This window comes from Littorina saxatilis, linkage group LG16 (genome assembly GCF_037325665.1).
Source record: "Littorina saxatilis isolate snail1 linkage group LG16, US_GU_Lsax_2.0, whole genome shotgun sequence".
NCBI classification, from domain to species: Eukaryota; Metazoa; Mollusca; class Gastropoda; order Littorinimorpha; family Littorinidae; genus Littorina; species Littorina saxatilis.
In genome coordinates this window covers 48,255,551-48,273,050 of record NC_090260.1, presented here as the reverse complement: position 1 = coordinate 48,273,050, position 17,500 = coordinate 48,255,551, and the positions used below count along the sequence as shown (strand labels likewise).

Here is a 17,500-nt window from a genome sequence, read left to right as displayed (position 1 = left end):
AAGGGAGTAACATTTTCGTACGAAATTTTTACTCCGGAGTAAAAATCTCGTGGGAGTAATTTTCTCGTGTTACACCGGGCCATAAATGTCATGCCCTAATTGGCCCAGTTGTGGCATGCTAGAAGTTAATAATTATGGCCAATGAAATACCAGAAATGGCCCAATATTGGCTTGCCATTGATGGCCAGGTTCTGGTTTGCCATTTATGGGCCATTGCCGTTTTTTTTGGTTGGCATTCGTCTTTAGTTATGCGTGGTTTAAAAACTAAGACTTTTCCCGAGACAATGCTGTGTGTTACGTCAAAACAGCTTGACGTCACTCGTGATAATGACAGATTGTCAATTAAATCCGGCCCGCGGTGGTTCTGCAGATGTGGGTTTATTTGCAGAAAACGTCTAATGGTTGGCAGTTTTCAATGTTTTGCATTCAAGGAATTTCCAAAGCACCTTCTTCGATTGCAATACGCGCCCGATCTCCTCCGGCTAGAAGCAAGCGTGGTGAGTTTCACAAATAGAAACAGTTGTGTGAGCAGATCGTCGCAATGTGTGTGTGTTTGTCTGTGTATGTGTGTGTGTGTGTGTGTGCGCGTGTGTGTGTGTGTTTGTGTGTGTGTGTGTGTGTTTGTGTATGTGTGTGTGTTTGTGTGTCACGGTGTGTGTGTGTGTGTGTGTGTGTGTGTGTGTGTGTGTGTGTGTGTGTGTGTGTGTGTATTTAAAATCTGACTCCATTTACCTAGACCTTATGCATTATAGTCTTTGCATGTTTGTGTTTGCTTTAGATCATTAGTTACATTTTTGTATTTCAATTTGACGTCTGTAAGGGGAATTTGCTTTTTTTTTTTTCACCTTGTATGTTTCTGCATCAGACGCTTTCTGTGTAGATGTAAAATCATAATCACATGCACTTAGTATAAGCATAGCTTGTTGTGTGGTCCCAAGTTTGTCTAATGAATGCCCCCCACCCCATGTTATCTGAATAAAATTATGTGTAAACCCAACACGCGTGTCTAATCCAAGCCGGTTCACCATCAAGTCAAAAGGATTAAAGAAAACACAAATTAATCCATGTCGTGCAATGATTGATATTATTGTTAAATCAAACTCAAGCGGTGCAGGGCATACACTTTTTAAAGAAAGCGCGTTAATCCCTTTAATAAACATATGTATATATATGACGGTGCGTTAATCCCTTCAATAATCTTATATATGACAAGGTGTTAATCCCTTCAATCAACATATATATGAAGGTGCGTTTATCCCTTCAATTTATCGTATATATATGATAATGCGTTAATACCTTCGATCAAAATATATACGACGGTGCGTCAATCCCTTTATTCAACATAATATATTATATAGGACAGTGCGTTAATCTCATCAAGAAACGTATGCGTTAATCCCTTCCATAAGCTTAAAGATGATGGTGCATTAGGCCCGTCAGTCAAACTTTTCGTTAGCTATGATCTCCTCCGTGTTGGAAGCATGTAATCAACTACATATGCACCAGTCATCAGGATTAAAACAAAATCCTCCCACTTGGATAACGGCAGTCATCAGGATGAAAACAAAATCCTCCCACTTGGATAACGGCAGTCATCAGGATGAAAACAAAATCCTCCCACTTGGATAACGGCAGTCATCAGGATGAAAACAAAATCCTCCCACTTGGATAACGGCAGTCATCAGGATGAAAACAAAATCCTCCCACTTGGATAACGGCAGTCATCAGGATGAAAACAAAATCCTCCCACTTGGATAACGGCAGTCATCAGGATGAAAACAAAATCCTCCCACTTGGATAACGGCAGTCATCAGGATGAAAACAAAATCCTCCCACTTGGATAACGGCAGTCATCAGGATGAAAACAAAATCCTCCCACTTGGATAACGGCAGTCATCAGGATGAAAACAAAATCCTCCCACTTGGATAACGGCAGAAATTAGATCCTTCTCATGAGAAGAAATGCTGACGAGTTCGTTAGTTGAAATAGGGGTTTGTTTGTTTGATTGTTTGCTTAACGCCCAGCCGACCACGAAGGGCCATATCAGGGCGGTGCTGCTTTGACATATAACGTGCGCCACACACAAGACAGAATTCGCAGCACAGGCTCCATGTCTCACCCAGTCACATTATTCTTACACCAGACCTACCAGTCCTAGCACTAACCCCATAATGCCAGACGCCAGGCGGAGCAGCCACTAGATTGCCAATTTTAAAGTCTTAGGTATGACCCGGCCGGGGTTCGAACCCACGACCTCCCGATCACAGGGCGGACGCCTTACCACTAGGCCAACCGTGCCGGTTGAAATAGGGGTCGCTCAGAAAGGTTTGAGTTTAGTCAGTTAGTTAGTTAGTTAGTTGGGAAGTTAGTTAGTTCGTGCGTTTGTTCATTCGTTCGTTAGTTAAAACAGCCTGACCCTGATCCTGCCTTTTATTGCTGTATTCACGTCACGGATTTATTTTACTGATGCTGCTTGCATTTGAGTCCTTTGAGAAAGCCCAAAAGGATGCCTAGATGCTTTAAAGTCGGATGGATGTGGCTACGGTTCAATTGCACACATCCTTTTATTGAGGCAATCCCCAAATTTGGATTTGTTTGAAAGAGCAAAAACGTCTGACCATTTGACATGCAAACGTGGCACTTTGTGGACGCATTAACTAAAGTCAATAGGCTCATCAAATTAAAAATTATTCGGTTAACAGAATTGGGGTAACTATCTTTTTTTTTTTTTTTTTTGGGGGGGGGGGGGTCACCTTGTAAGTCTATAGGATTAGAAGCTAAGATCTGACTCCATTTACTAAAACGAGAGACGCAGTAGTCCTTATGCAGCATAGGCTTTGCGTGTGTGTGTTGACGTGTGAAATAAAGAATAATATTGGATTAAAACAAATAATCGTCTGTATTTCCATACGGTCCGGTTAAGCCTAATAGGTTGAGGGGATATAGCAAACCAGCAACCTGTACTTTCGTAAGTTCACAAACCTTATGTATTTGGGTTTAACTTTTATGTACAACGATGACGGCCCCAGATAGCCTAATAATTCGAGAGGACATTAGGCATCAACAACCTATACTTTGATAGGTTCACGAACCTCATGTCTTTAGGGTTTAACATTGTACAACTATTATTGTTTGTTATCATTATTTCAAGGCAACAACTATCGAAATCAAAAACGTGTAGGGTTCAGAACGTTCTTACCATGAAATAGACTTAGTACCAGCCACCCTCTTGCGTGCTGATGCAACACGAGAAATTTACTTTTGGAAACGAACGTGTAACAGGCCTGTCAATTTCACTGCACGGGGTATTTGCATTCGACTGGTTTGATTGTCCTAGCAGACGACATAACACCCGCTTTCAATTGCTCAGCAAATTGACATGTTCGGCAAAATGTGAAGGACAAAATGTACGGGGATATAATACGTGTAGGGCGCCGAGCACTCTTACCGTCCACATTCAGTACCAGACACCCAGATGAGTGTAGATACAACACGAGTAACATACCAAATGTATTTTGAAAATGAGCTAACCGGGTCCTCGAGCAGGTCTGGCAGTCAAATCAGGGGGCGTCACTCTGCACAGTCAATCGAAGCGCGAAGGTTTCGAATCGAAAACAACTAAGTACACAGTCCTTTCTTCGAGATAGAATGAGGTCTCTATGAAAGAACTTCACTTTTTAGATTAACACTATACTGGAACTTACCAGCAGAAATTATAACAAGAGTTTGTGTGTGACTGAAAGCACGGCCAACTTGAGACGGCACACACAAAAGTAGATCCAACACGACCTGACCACGCAGTTATGCCTGTCCAAATGCGCACAGCAAAATGTGCATTGTGAGTCATGTTTTTATCTCTTGCGTTACTAACAATATCGTTATTGAAACTATCACGGTGCACTAAGAGATGTATAGAGCAAATCTCAAAAATGCTTATTAGTGCTCTTGGTTCAATAGTTCATTGTAACGATTTGATCTATAAATCTCTTAGCGCGCACTGTGATGCCTCAATAACTTAAATTGTTATTATTATTATGATTACCTTTTTTTTTTTTTTTTTTTCTTCTTTTTTTTTTGGGGGGGGGGGGGGTGTGTTGGGAGGGTTGGGGTGGTCAACCTGTAGGTCTGCACGAAATCTGACTCCATTTACCAAGATGAGACAAGCAGTAGTCTGTATGCAGTATAGTCTTTGTGTGTGTGTGTGTTTGCTTTCTTTTGATTATTAGTTATACATTCTTTATTTTTATATGACTTGTGTTAGGGTATTGGCATTATTTTGACCTTGACACTACCGGCAGACGCTTTCTGTGTATATTAAATACATAATCATATGTACTGAACATAAGCAAAGCTTGTTGTATATTCCTAAGGTTTTTGTTTGTTTTACATGCCACCCCAAGTTATTTGAATAAAATCATGTTTAAATGAACGCGCGTGTCTAATCCAAGCAGGTTCGCCATTAAGTCAAAAGGATTAAAGAAAGCACAAATTAATCTATGTCGTGCACTTACTGATTTCAATGCTAAACCGACCTCAGGTGACGGAGGGCATTCCCTTTGTAATGAGAGTGCGTTAATCCCTTCAATAAACGTATATATGACAATGTCTTAATCTCTCCCATAAGCTTATAGATGACGATGCGTTAATCCCCTCGGTAAAATTGTCGTTAAATGGGATCTCCTCCCTGTAGGAAGAATGTAAACAACCACACACGCACCAGTCATTAGGCTTAAAACAAAATCCTCCCACTTGGATAACGCCAGAAGTCATGAGCCTTTGTGGCAGATATATATATAAGAGAGAGCTCGCCCAGTCACGTCTTCAGAAAAGAAGTCAACCACTACAGCCAACGAGAAGTCAACCACTACAGCCAACGAGTAGTCAACCCCTACAGCCAACGAGAAGTCAACCACTACAGCCAACGAGTAGTCAACCACTACAGCCAACGAGAAGTCAACCACTACTGCCAACGAGAAGTCAATCGCTACAGCCAACGGAAGGTTTTCTTACTGTTTGGTAGGTATTACAATTGTAAGACTAATCTTTTTCTTGTGATCTAAATCACACGAACAAAATGTTTTGACATAGATTTACGTGATCTCATTTTTTCTGTTGTTTTCCAGCTTTTAACCCGAGACAAAAAGTTGAAGTGGGATGATGTCTGTTGTTTTCCAGCTTTTAACCCGAGACAACAAGTTGAAGTGGGATGATGTCTGTTGTTTTCCAGCCTTTAACCCGAGACAAAAAGTTGAAGTGGGATGATGTCTGTTGTTTTCCAGCCTTTAACCCGAGACAAAAAGTTGAAGTGGGATGATGTCTGTTGTTTTCCAGCCTTTAACCCGAGACAACAAGTTGAAGTGGGATGATGTCTGTTGTTTTCCAGCCTTTAACCCGAGACAAAAAGTTGAAGTGGGATGATGTCTGTTGTTTTCCAGCTTTTAACCCGAGACAACAAGTTGAAGTGGGATGATGTCTGTTGTTTTCCAGCTTTTAACCCGAGACAACAAGTTGAAGTGGGATGATGTCTGTTGTTTTCCAGCCTTTAACCCGAGACAACAAGTTGAAGTGGGATGATGTCTGTTGTTTTCCAGCCTTTAACCCGAGACAAAAAGTTGAAGTGGGATGATGTCTGTTGTTTTCCAGCCTTTAACCCGAGACAAAAAGTTGAAGTGGGATGATGTCTGTTGTTTTCCAGCCTTTAACCCGAGACAAAAAGTTGAAGTGGGATGATGTCTGTTGTTTTCCAGCCTTTAACCCGAGACAAAAAGTTGAAGTGGGATGATGTCTGTTGTTTTCCAGCCTTTAACCCGAGACAAAAAGTTGAAGTGGGATGATGTCTGTTGTTTTCCAGCCTTTAACCCGAGACAAAAAGTTGAAGTGGGATGATGTCTGTTGTTTTCCAGCCTTTAACCCGAGACAAAAAGTTGAAGTGGGATGATGTATGTTGTTTTCCAGCCTTTAACCCGAGACAAAAAGTTGAAGTGGGATGATGTCTGTTGTTTTCCAGCCTTTAACCCGAGACAACAAGTTGAAGTGGGATGATGTCTGTTGTTTTCCAGCCTTTAACCCGAGACAAAAAGTTGAAGTGGGATGATGTCTGTTGTTTTCCAGCCTTTAACCCGAGACAAAAAGTTGAAGTGGGATGATGTATGTTGTTTTCCAGCTTTTAACCCGAGACAAAAAGTTGAAGTGGGATGATGTCTGTTGTTTTCCAGCCTTTAACCCGAGACAAAAAGTTGAAGTGGGATGATGTCTGTTGTTTTCCAGCCTTTAACCCGAGACAACAAGTTGAAGTGGGATGATGTCTGTTGTTTTCCAGCCTTTAACCCGAGACAAAAAGTTGAAGTGGGATGATGTCTGTTGTTTTCCAGCCTTTAACCCGAGACAAAAAGTTGAAGTGGGATGATGTCTGTTGTTTTCCAGCCTTTAACCCGAGACAAAAAGTTGAAGTGGGATGATGTCTGTTGTTTTCCAGCCTTTAACCCGAGACAAAAAGTTGAAGTGGGATGATGTCTGTTGTTTTCCAGCCTTTAACCCGAGACAAAAAGTTGAAGTGGGATGATGTCTGTTGTTTTCCAGCCTTTAACCCGAGACAAAAAGTTGAAGTGGGATGATGTCTGTTGTTTTCCAGCTTTTAACCCGAGACAAAAAGTTGAAGTGGGATGATGTCTGTTGTTTTCCAGCCTTTAACCCGAGACAAAAAGTTGAAGTGGGATGATGTCTGTTGTTTTCCAGCCTTTAACCCGAGACAAAAAGTTGAAGTGGGATGATGTCTGTTGTTTTCCAGCCTTTAACCCGAGACAAAAAGTTGAAGTGGGATGATGTCTGTTGTTTTCCAGCCTTTAACCCGAGACAAAAAGTTGAAGTGGGATGATGTCTGTTGTTTTCCAGCCTTTAACCCGAGACAAAAAGTTGAAGTGGGATGATGTCTGTTGTTTTCCAGCCTTTAACCCGAGACAAAAAGTTGAAGTGGGATGATGTCTGTTGTTTTCCAGCCTTTAACCCGAGACAAAAAGTTGAAGTGGGATGATGTCTGTTGTTTTCCGGCTTTTACCCCGAGACAAAAAGTTGAAGTGGGATGATGTCTGTTGTTTTCCAGCCTTTAACCCGAGACAAAAAGTTGAAGTGGGATGATGTATGTTGTTTTCCAGCCTTTAACCCGAGACAAAAAGTTGAAGTGGGATGATGTCTGTTGTTTTCCAGCCTTTAACCCGAGACAACAAGTTGAAGTGGGATGATGTCTGTTGTTTTCCAGCCTTTAACCCGAGACAAAAAGTTGAAGTGGGATGATGTCTGTTGTTTTCCAGCCTTTAACCCGAGACAAAAAGTTGAAGTGGGATGATGTCTGTTGTTTTCCAGCCTTTAACCCGAGACAAAAAGTTGAAGTGGGATGATGTCTGTTGTTTTCCAGCCTTTAACCCGAGACAAAAAGTTGAAGTGGGATGATGTCTGTTGTTTTCCAGCCTTTAACCCGAGACAACAAGTTGAAGTGGGATGATGTCTGTTGTTTTCCAGCCTTTAACCCGAGACAAAAAGTTGAAGTGGGATGATGTCTGTTGTTTTCCAGCCTTTAACCCGAGACAACAAGTTGAAGTGGGATGATGTATGTTGTTTTCCAGCCTTTAACCCGAGACAACAAGTTGAAGTGGGATGATGTATGCACGCTGTCTCTTTCTCGTTCTTCTCCTGATTTCGATCGCAGGTAAGAAACATTAGCTGCACTTCCTTGGCTCCGTCTTTCTGTCTGTCGATCCACTTCCAAAGCCACAGTGCAACTTGTGACTGTACGATTATGCTTTTAATTGTGTCTTTGTGTTACAACAATGCGATGCGGTGCTTAAAGTGTGTTTAAACCCTCCAAGTACAGTTTTTTTTTTGTGTAGAGGGGTTCCAGTTATGTCAGTTTTCTGCACTTTAACCGCTCTGCGCTCAGCCGTTCGCCAACTGGCATGCGTACTAAATTTGCTCATCCGGACTTTGCTGAGAAAACCCGAGAACTCCCGACGCGCCTGCAAGTGCCTGTGACGTAGGCTTAGGAAGAGAGCATTATGGACGACAGTCGTGGCGCACAAAACGTGGTAAACCACAATCGTGTTGTTCCATATATGTTCGAGCCTCCATCGCGAGAACATGAGGGGAACGTGGGGGAAATCATGTTGCTGACAACAACGGCATCATTAATCGCCTTGGGAACACATGATTGGGAGTTACGAAGTAGCAACCAAGGAAAGGAAAATATGACAGGATGTGTCAAGCTTGGAGTCTAGATCTAGATCTGAATTAAGCTGCGTTTGTATACCTTTTGTGTGGGTGTCTGTGTTTTTGCACTGGGCCTCCAAAATGAACATTTTACAGAAGCAAATTCACGTAGATCGGCACAACCGAAGTTTTGACGAAGGCGACTCTGGAAGTCCCTAGTGTTTACATTTTGAGTGGGGGAGGGGGGAGAGGGATTATGAAATGAATCGAAATAATAATAAATTTTAAAAAAGTTGCATTTATATTGATTACTTCTAGCGGGATCGGTCAACAAATGCTCGATTTGAAAACTGACCCGGGTACGTGGCAGTTATTTTGGCAGTTCAAGTTTTAATGTTCACGCGTAAGCGGCCTTGTGGCGGGGTGGAATGACGTTTGCCTCCAATGCCGGCGGTTTCGGGTCCCCAAAGACTTTTGTAAAACATGATTTTTTTAACCTTTTTTCCCTTCTTTTCTAAACTCTATATTCTTGTATTTTATTCTTTTTTGATTTATCCCAAAGGTTTTGATTCGTGTTTTAAAAATTGAATATCGCATGTGCGTGAGTGCCCTTGAACAGCTTTCCCAAAATCTCGTATTCTATTTTTAGGACGGGATATCCCCGAGGAAAAGTCAAAGGGCATAATTATGTATCACCGCGTGTCGACTGCTGGTAATAGTAGATAAATACTTCCAGATGATAGACTTCTGATCTAAGCTATTTAAAGAGCTATCACACTGTCGACTAGTGACTGTAGGGTATTTTGAACTAGAATCCCTTTGCTGTGCCACAGCAGGCGCCCGGAAAGCTATGCTAACGGGAATACCAGGAAACTTGACCAGTTAATATGCTTAAAGACCAACCTCCCCGTGCAGCTCTTTCATCGAAACGACGACGCTGATTGGTTATTTCATCGACACGACGACCACCGTCCTGCTATAACTCTCTATTGCCACAGAAAAGCGTAGGTGAGAAAAGTGACCCATTGACCTCGCGCAATTATTGTCTTAATAAATGCTGAAAGGCTGCTGAAAGGTATTATCTCCTTTTTGATTCCAGGGAGGAATCTGATTTTTTCCGAAGACCGTGTGTACCATACTACCAGGCAACACACATCATTGGAAAAGCTGAATAAACGCACCGGAGATATGCGTGAGTATAAGTGCAAACACACAGACAGACAAACATGCAGACAGACAAAGCATAACACTACCCCGACAGACAAACAGTCAAAGCATAACACTACCCCGACAGACAAACAGACAAAGCATAAAACTACCCCGACAGACAAACAGACAAAGCATAACACTACCCCGACAGACAAACAGACAAAGCATAACACTACCCCGACAGACAAACAGACAAAGCATAACACTACCCCGACAGACAAACAGTCAAAGCATAAAACTACACTGACAGACAAACAAATATTTACACAAAACGTATCGTGATAGTTCTATTCATTCGCTCGGCTTCCAGACGAGCGGACGTAAACTGATAGAACTATCAAGATAAGTTGTGTGTGAATATGTGTTTGTCTGTTCACTTAAAAGACCGTTGGGTCGAAATATCTGTGAACGTATTGTTATGTCAATCACAAACGTTCCAACAACCTACATTTCTTGTTTTTTGATATCGGCAATAATAAAGACGCATGGTTCCGGTTTCTTCCACGTGTATAAAGTACACGCATGTACCTCGCCAGGTTTGTTTCTGTGACTAGTCGACAGACGATGCCATTTGCTTTGTGTGTGTGTGTGTTGTTGCTTACTGTACATGACATACATTACGTGTAAAATCCAGTTCTGTAACAGGCAACAAACCTTGCAAAGTTCAAGAAGCTGCAATCTGAAGCGACCTATCTGATTCTAGCAGACGATCTTTCCAAAGAAAAACACAAAATCAGCAAACTCTCCTGTCATATAGAACGTCGTGCAATGTTCAAATAAAATTAAAGTTACTGGTCTCTCCAACAGAAGTCAGACTTTCGAACATAGAATGTATATATACGTAGGCAAGCATGATACGTCATGACGTCAAATGATTCCTAGCATATTGACGTAATGCTAAACAGCCGGTTATCTCGAGTCTTCTCCCTTTGCATATCCGTGGGTTTTTCAATGTTCGGTGATTTCCGTGGATATATGCGCGAAGGGATATGCGCACTATAACCGTCGTCTGCAATCAACGACATGGACCATTCTGGTAGCTGTTGCTGACAAAAACATGGTTTTAACAGAGAATAATAATGTCAGAATAGCTATATAAACGCTATTGTGTTTTCAGCGTAACAACTCGTCCGCATTATACTTGTCTCGTCTAAATATCGGACCCTATTGCCACGCTGAAAACAATAGCTGTTAATGAAGGTGACTGATGAAATGAAAAGAGTTTTCGAACACATTTTCTGATGTTGTTAAAAGCTCACAAAACACCAACACCTTCAAGAATCTGCTAGACAAAGAAAAACTTATCATTCAGTCACTTTATTTTATGATGATTGATATCGAGGAAGCGAGTTTGAGCATGTTAACTTATCTCCCAGGTACGGATATATTCGTACCCACTCTTATGACTCTATCTGACCTGGTACGGATATATCCGTACACACAGTCACTTCAGTCGCTTCCTGTAACGTTGATCTTTAACGCCTGTATTCCAGCGTGTTGATACACAGTTTCCACACAGTTACATGTACTACAATTCTGAGTGACCTGCTGCAGCACAGCTGGTCTCGGCTAAAAAACACTTGGTCAACATAGGTGGGGTAGAAAGTGTTAAATTTGATCGACCGACAACGAATTTGAAATAAGATGAGACGCTTAAAAAGCCGCGAGGCTTATGAACACAACTTTCCACACTACTACTACTACTACTACTACTACTACTACTACTACTACTACTACTACAACTACTAATACTACTACTAATTAACGTAACGTATTCAATGGTGCAATGTTCAATGAAGCAATATGACATTTTAAATGGTGCAATGTGACGTATTCAATGATGCAGTGTGACATATTAAATGGTGCAATGTGACGTATTCAATGGTGCAATGTTGCAATGTGATGTATTCAATGGTGCAATGGTACGTATTTAATTGTGCAATGTGACGTATTCAATGGTGCTATGGGACGTATTTAATGGTACAATGTGATGTATTCAATTGTACAATGCGACGTATTTAATGGTGCAATGTGACATATTAAATGGTGCAATGGGACGTATTTATTGGTGCAATGTGACGTATTCAATGGTGCAATGTGACATATTAAATGGTGCAACGAAACGTATTTAATGGTGCAATGTGGCGTATTTAATGGTACAATGGGACGTATTTAATGGTGCAATTGGACGTATTTAATGGTGCAATGTGACGTATCGTGTGTCCACAGACCTGCGGCCAAAATACACACGGATCAAGAGGATTTTTGGGGCCGAAGCCTATGAGGAACATAGCGAGTGGTGGTGAGTATTTTTTGGCTCCCAGGGGTCTGTGTGGTGTGAGCTGCAAATTCAAATAAGTAATCCAAGTACTTAAAAAGAAGGCGTTTTTTGTTTATGCGAATCCACTTATGACTTGCACGCACGCACACACACACACACACACACACACACACACACACACACACACACACACACACACACACACACACACACACACACACACACACACACACACACACACAAGCGCATGGACACACACACACTTCCGTTTGATGCTTAGACATTGAAGTACAGACCCTGGTAACGGGGGGAGGTAACTCCCAAAACAAAACAAAACCTTGAAGCCAAGGCCCTGGTAGTTACCTCCCCTCACCGGCAGCCCGCACATGCGCGGTACATACCGCCGGTATAGTCATTCCCAGTGAAACACCACCTTCAACAATTAATAACGATTGCGGGGTAGGTTGGGAGGGAATTTACTATGTGAGTTAGGTAAGTTTGATGAAAATTTATTATTGAAATTGTCGATTAAATGACATATTCTTACTCCAACTCACATACATGTATATAGTAGATTGCTACAAAAGGTGGCGGGAAACTCACTTATTTCTGGTAAGAATCCGGCCTGCTTCAATCATGACTGGTAAGCAACTACTACCATGACTGGTAAGCAACTACTACCATGACTGGTAAGCAACTACTACCATGACTGGTAAGCAGCTACTACCATGACTGGTAAGCAACTACTACCATGACTGGTAAGCAGCTACTACCATGACTGGTAAGCAACTACTACCATGACTGGTAAGCAACTACTACCATGACTGGTAAGCAACTACTACCATGACTGGTAAGCAACTACTACCATCCCGGCGGGTACTAGAGAGACCCGCAGAAAGTAGTTTAAGAAAGACGTCTCAAAAACGTCCAAAACACCGCTCTGAGGCCGTTCGAGATTTTGCCTGGTCACAGAACCGCCAAATAAGCGGCCCAAGCTCTGGCTCCATGAGTTCTAGGAGAACGCAGAGGAAGGACTGAACGCTCCCCCCCCCCCCCCCCCATTTGACTGCCACACTCATAAGCTTGTTCAATGAGTGTGGAAGCCCATCTAGTCAGCGCTGTGTTGCAATAATTTGCTTCTATCCGTTTAAAAGGAAAGAACCTGAGATTCTGGTCTGGCACTCCAAAAGGAGCCATGCAAGACGAATATGTTCAAAATACTCAATATCTTGCGCGAGACCCGAAAAAGCATATAATTCGCTGCCCCTTCACGGGGAAGTGAGCACAAACAAAACAAGAGTATGAGAGCCTTCTTTATAAAAAAGGAAGGCTTGCATCTCTCAATAATTCTATGGATCTTAACCAAAAGAACTCTAAACAAGTCGCGTAAGGCGAAAATACAACATTTAGTCAAGCTCAGTCGAACTCACAGAATGAAACTGAACGCACTGCATTTTTTCACAATGACCGTAGTCTGCCGCTTGTGCAAAACGGAGTGAAACTGACGAGCCTGTTCAGCGCTGTAGTGGTTTCGCTGTGCTGCATAGCACGCTTTTCTGTACCTCTCTTCGTTTTAACTTTCTGGGCGTGTTTTTAATCCAAACATATCATATCTATATGTTTTTGGAATCAGGAACCGACAAGGAATAAGATGAAAGTGTTTTTAAATTGATTTCGAAAATTTAATTTTGATAATAATTTTTATATATTTAATTTTCAGAGCTTGTTTTTAATCCAAATATAACATATTTATATGGTTTTGGAATCAGCAAATGATGGAGAATAAGATGAACGTAAATTTGAATCGTTTTATATAACAACATTTTTTTTTACAATTTTCAGTTTTTTAATGACCAAAGTCATTAATTAATTTTTAAGTACCCAATAAACATGCCAGAACTGGGCCATTGCTGGCGTTTTGATGGCAATGCCAGTTGCCAGAACTACTGCCATCAAAGGCCCACTTATGGCCCAATGCTGGCATATTACCCGTATGCACATTGGCAAATTGATGGGCCATCACTGGCAAGCCAGCACTTTGCCAGCAAAAACCCATCATTTATTTGCTGGCTTTTTGATGGCTTGCCATCATTTTGCCAGCAATTTGCCAGCAATTTTCCAGCAAAAACCCATCATTTATTTGATGGCTTTTTGATGGCTTGCCATCATTTTGCCATCATCTTGCCAGAATTTTGCCAGCAAAAACCCATCATTTATTTGATGGCTTTTTGATGGCTTGCCATCATTTTGCCAGAATTTTGCCAGCAAAAACCCATCATTTATTTGATGGCTTATTGATGGCTTGCCATCAAAAACCCAGCATTTTGCCAGCATTTCGCCAGCATTTTGCCAGCATTTTTTGCAGGTTTTTAGTTCCATATAAAAAAAACTTGTTTCCATATATTTTCCGTTAATGGCCCTTTACCTGCTGAAATTACCGGGCCAGTTGTGGCCCGGCAAAATGCCATATTTCTGTCTTTACCATTGCCAGCAAAATGCCAATAAGTTGCAGGAAATATACCAATACCACTGATTCGGATAGAATGACGGCTCTATTCATGTACTCGATCTGCACAGTCTTGTTAGCCCATAGATGGTTGTTAGAAGTCTATAAATATGCTTTGTTTTGTCATTTTTTACTGTGAATGTAATAACAATAACAAAACACAGCACATCAATGGACTTTTCAACCCATGCTGGCGGCAAGACGTGCGCAAATAAAGCAAAGGGCAATGCTGTCAAGCTGTACATTAGCAATATGCATATGCGTAATTATCAAATTCATCAGTAAAATGCAATTGAAATGCTAATCACATTTGTCGTGTAACTTATCTGGCAAGTAAAGGCAGTGGTTTTGACAGAATATCGTCATCAACGCAGTTATAGCGGGCACAACAACAATACAGTAATATATATTAAAAACAAAACAAATGTAAAGCTTCCAAACAGCAACGACTCATTACCGAAACATTACAGAAACGTACGCTTTGTTTTCAGTTGCTCACTGTTTTATTTTATTTGTACAGCGTTCTAAATTTCACACTCGAGACATGATGACCAAAGGCAGGAATGTTTCTTGTTCACTTCCCAGTAAACCTCCGTAGGATTGTCTTGATTCTGTCATTTCTCTGTTCGCATCCGCAACGTTGAGATAACGCTTCATTTCTTTGTCCTGACGTCGTAGCCTACGGTAAGCCATTGAAACTCTCAAGTCCTCCTGCCGTTCACCTCTTGAAACATGAAAGCAAACGAGTTTTGTTGGTGTTAATTCATTATTCCATATCACACACACACACACACACACACACACACACACACACACACACACACACACACACACACACACACACACACACACACAACCAAACAACCAAACAACCAAACAAACGCAAGCATACAGCACACGCACGCACGCACGCGCGCGCGCTCACACACACACACGCGCACACACACACGCGCACGCACACTCACGCACACTCACACACACGCACACTCACACACACACACACACACACACATACACACACAGAGGCATTCTCACAGAGAGGACGACTTCTTGTAATCTATCATATTTTCTGAACTGACTAAAATGCCAAGCAGAAGTAAGGGGTCAACAGGAATATGTATTTTGATCTAACCTGCGAAGCTTACGTTGTCTCGGACAGCTCTCTTGCGTTTCTCTCAGGAACTGAGACCCAGGCGAGCTGCATCTTATCCAGTTGGGCAGTCAGACACTTGCACAAATCTTTGTCCTGGAGTGAATAGACACATACTCAATGTCAACATTCACAAGATGCAATTTGTTTGGTTACAAGTAAGCTTATGGTAATGCCTATGGTGCTTTTCTTTTGACAGAGACAAAACAAACTCAATCACACAAAGAAAGGAAAAAGGCACACACACACACACACACACACACACACACACACACACACACACACACACACACAACCGCGCGCGCGGGCGCACACACACACACACACACACACACAACCGCGCGCGCGGGCGCACACACACACACACACACATACACACACACACACACACACACACACACACACACACACACACACACACACACACAAACGCGCAGAGAGGACGACTTCTTAAAGTCTATTATATTTTGCGAACTGACTCAAACGTCCAGCAGAAGAAAGTTGAAAAAAAGACCGACAACGGAGGAAAAGAACAAGAAGATACTAGATCTAACGCCGTTGCGACGACCTGCTCACACAACTGTTTGTGAAACTCACCACGCTTGCTTCTAGCCGGAGGAGATCGGACGCGTACTGAAATCGAAGAAGGTGCTTTGGAAATTCCTTGAAGTTGAATGCAAAACAAATAACCGGACATCTGCAGAACCACCGCGGGCCGGATTTAGTTGACAATGCGTCATCATCACGAGTGACGTCAAGATATTTCGACATTTGTTTGTACATTACGTCACTCCAAGTGAGAAAGTCATACCGCTGTGCTGTCGCAGATCTTCTTGCCAGCAATAATCCAGCATTGGCCCACTGCTGGCGTGCCAGCAAAAACCCACCTATAATTGCCAGCAAATCGCCACCTATGGCCCAATGCTGGCAAACAAGCACTGGGCCATCAATGGCGTGCCAACAGTGGGCCAATTAAGGCATTTTACTGGCCGACAATATTACTGGAATGCCAGAGATGGGCCAGTGATGGCAAGCCATAACTGGGCCTTTGTTGGCAAACCATAATTGGCCCAGTGTTGGTTTTTTTATGGCCAGCTTTACCAAACTTGCCAGCAAAAAGCCAGCAGTGGCCCAGTTCTGGCATGTTTATTGGGTAGCTGTCGAACTCACAGAATGAAACTGAACGCAATGCCATTTTACTCGTAGCATCGTCAGGCCACCGCTCATGGCAAAGGCAGTGAAATTGACAAGAAGAGCGGGGTAGTAGTTGCGCGAAGAAGGATTGCAGGCTTTTCTGTACCTCTCTTCGTTTTAACTTTCTGAGCGTGTTTTTAATCCAAACATATCATATCTATATGTTTTTGGAATCAGGAACCGACAAGAAATAAGATGAAAGTGTTTTTAAATTGATTTCGAAAATTTAATTTTGATAATAATTTTTATATATTTAATTTTCAGAGCTTGTTTTTAATCCAAATATAACATATTTATATGTTTTTGGAATCAGCAAATGATGGAGAATAAGATGAACGTAAATTTGAATCGTTTTATATAACAACATTTTTTTTTTACAATTTTCCGATTTTTAATTACCAAAGTCATTGATTAATTTTTAAGCCACCAAGCTGAAATGCAATACCGAAGTCCGGGCTTTGTCGAAGATTCCTTGGCCAAAATTTCAACCAATTTGGTTGAAAAATGAGAGCGTGACAGTGCCGCCTCAACTTTTACGAAAAGCCGGATATGACGTCATCAAAGACATTTATCAACAAAATGAAAAAATTTTTCGGGGATATCAATCCCGGAAACTCTCATGTAAAATTTCATAAAGATCGGTCCAGTAGTTTGGTCTGAATCGCTCTACACACACACACAGACAGACAGACACACACACACACACACACACACACACATACACCACGACCCTCGTCTCGATTCCCCCCTCTACGTTAAAATATTTAGTCAAAACTTGACTAAATATAAAAAGGAAAAAATCCTAAGCTGGGACTGATGTTCTAATGACAAATGAATTGAGGACAGGGCCCTTTCCACGCCGGGCGTAGAAAGGGGAATGTCTTGTCTAGTTCTGACGACGTTTCTCAAAACTGATGAAACATCGTCTGCCATCAACAAACACAAGTTCGTAGAACATCC

General features: G+C 41.8%; 1 long non-coding RNA gene across 1 annotated transcript in view; it reads left to right on the top strand.

The window, feature by feature from the left end:
* The first annotated feature begins 4,826 nt into the window (after positions 1–4,826).
* LOC138951134 (uncharacterized) overlaps positions 4,827–17,500 on the top strand; it is a 14,697-nt gene continuing 2,023 nt past the window's right edge. The window contains exons 1-4 of the long non-coding RNA XR_011451003.1: positions 4,827–5,017; positions 7,621–7,703; positions 9,300–9,392; positions 11,639–11,711. This is a non-coding gene — a long non-coding RNA (uncharacterized lncRNA). The remainder of the gene's footprint in view (positions 5,018–7,620; positions 7,704–9,299; positions 9,393–11,638; positions 11,712–17,500) is intronic.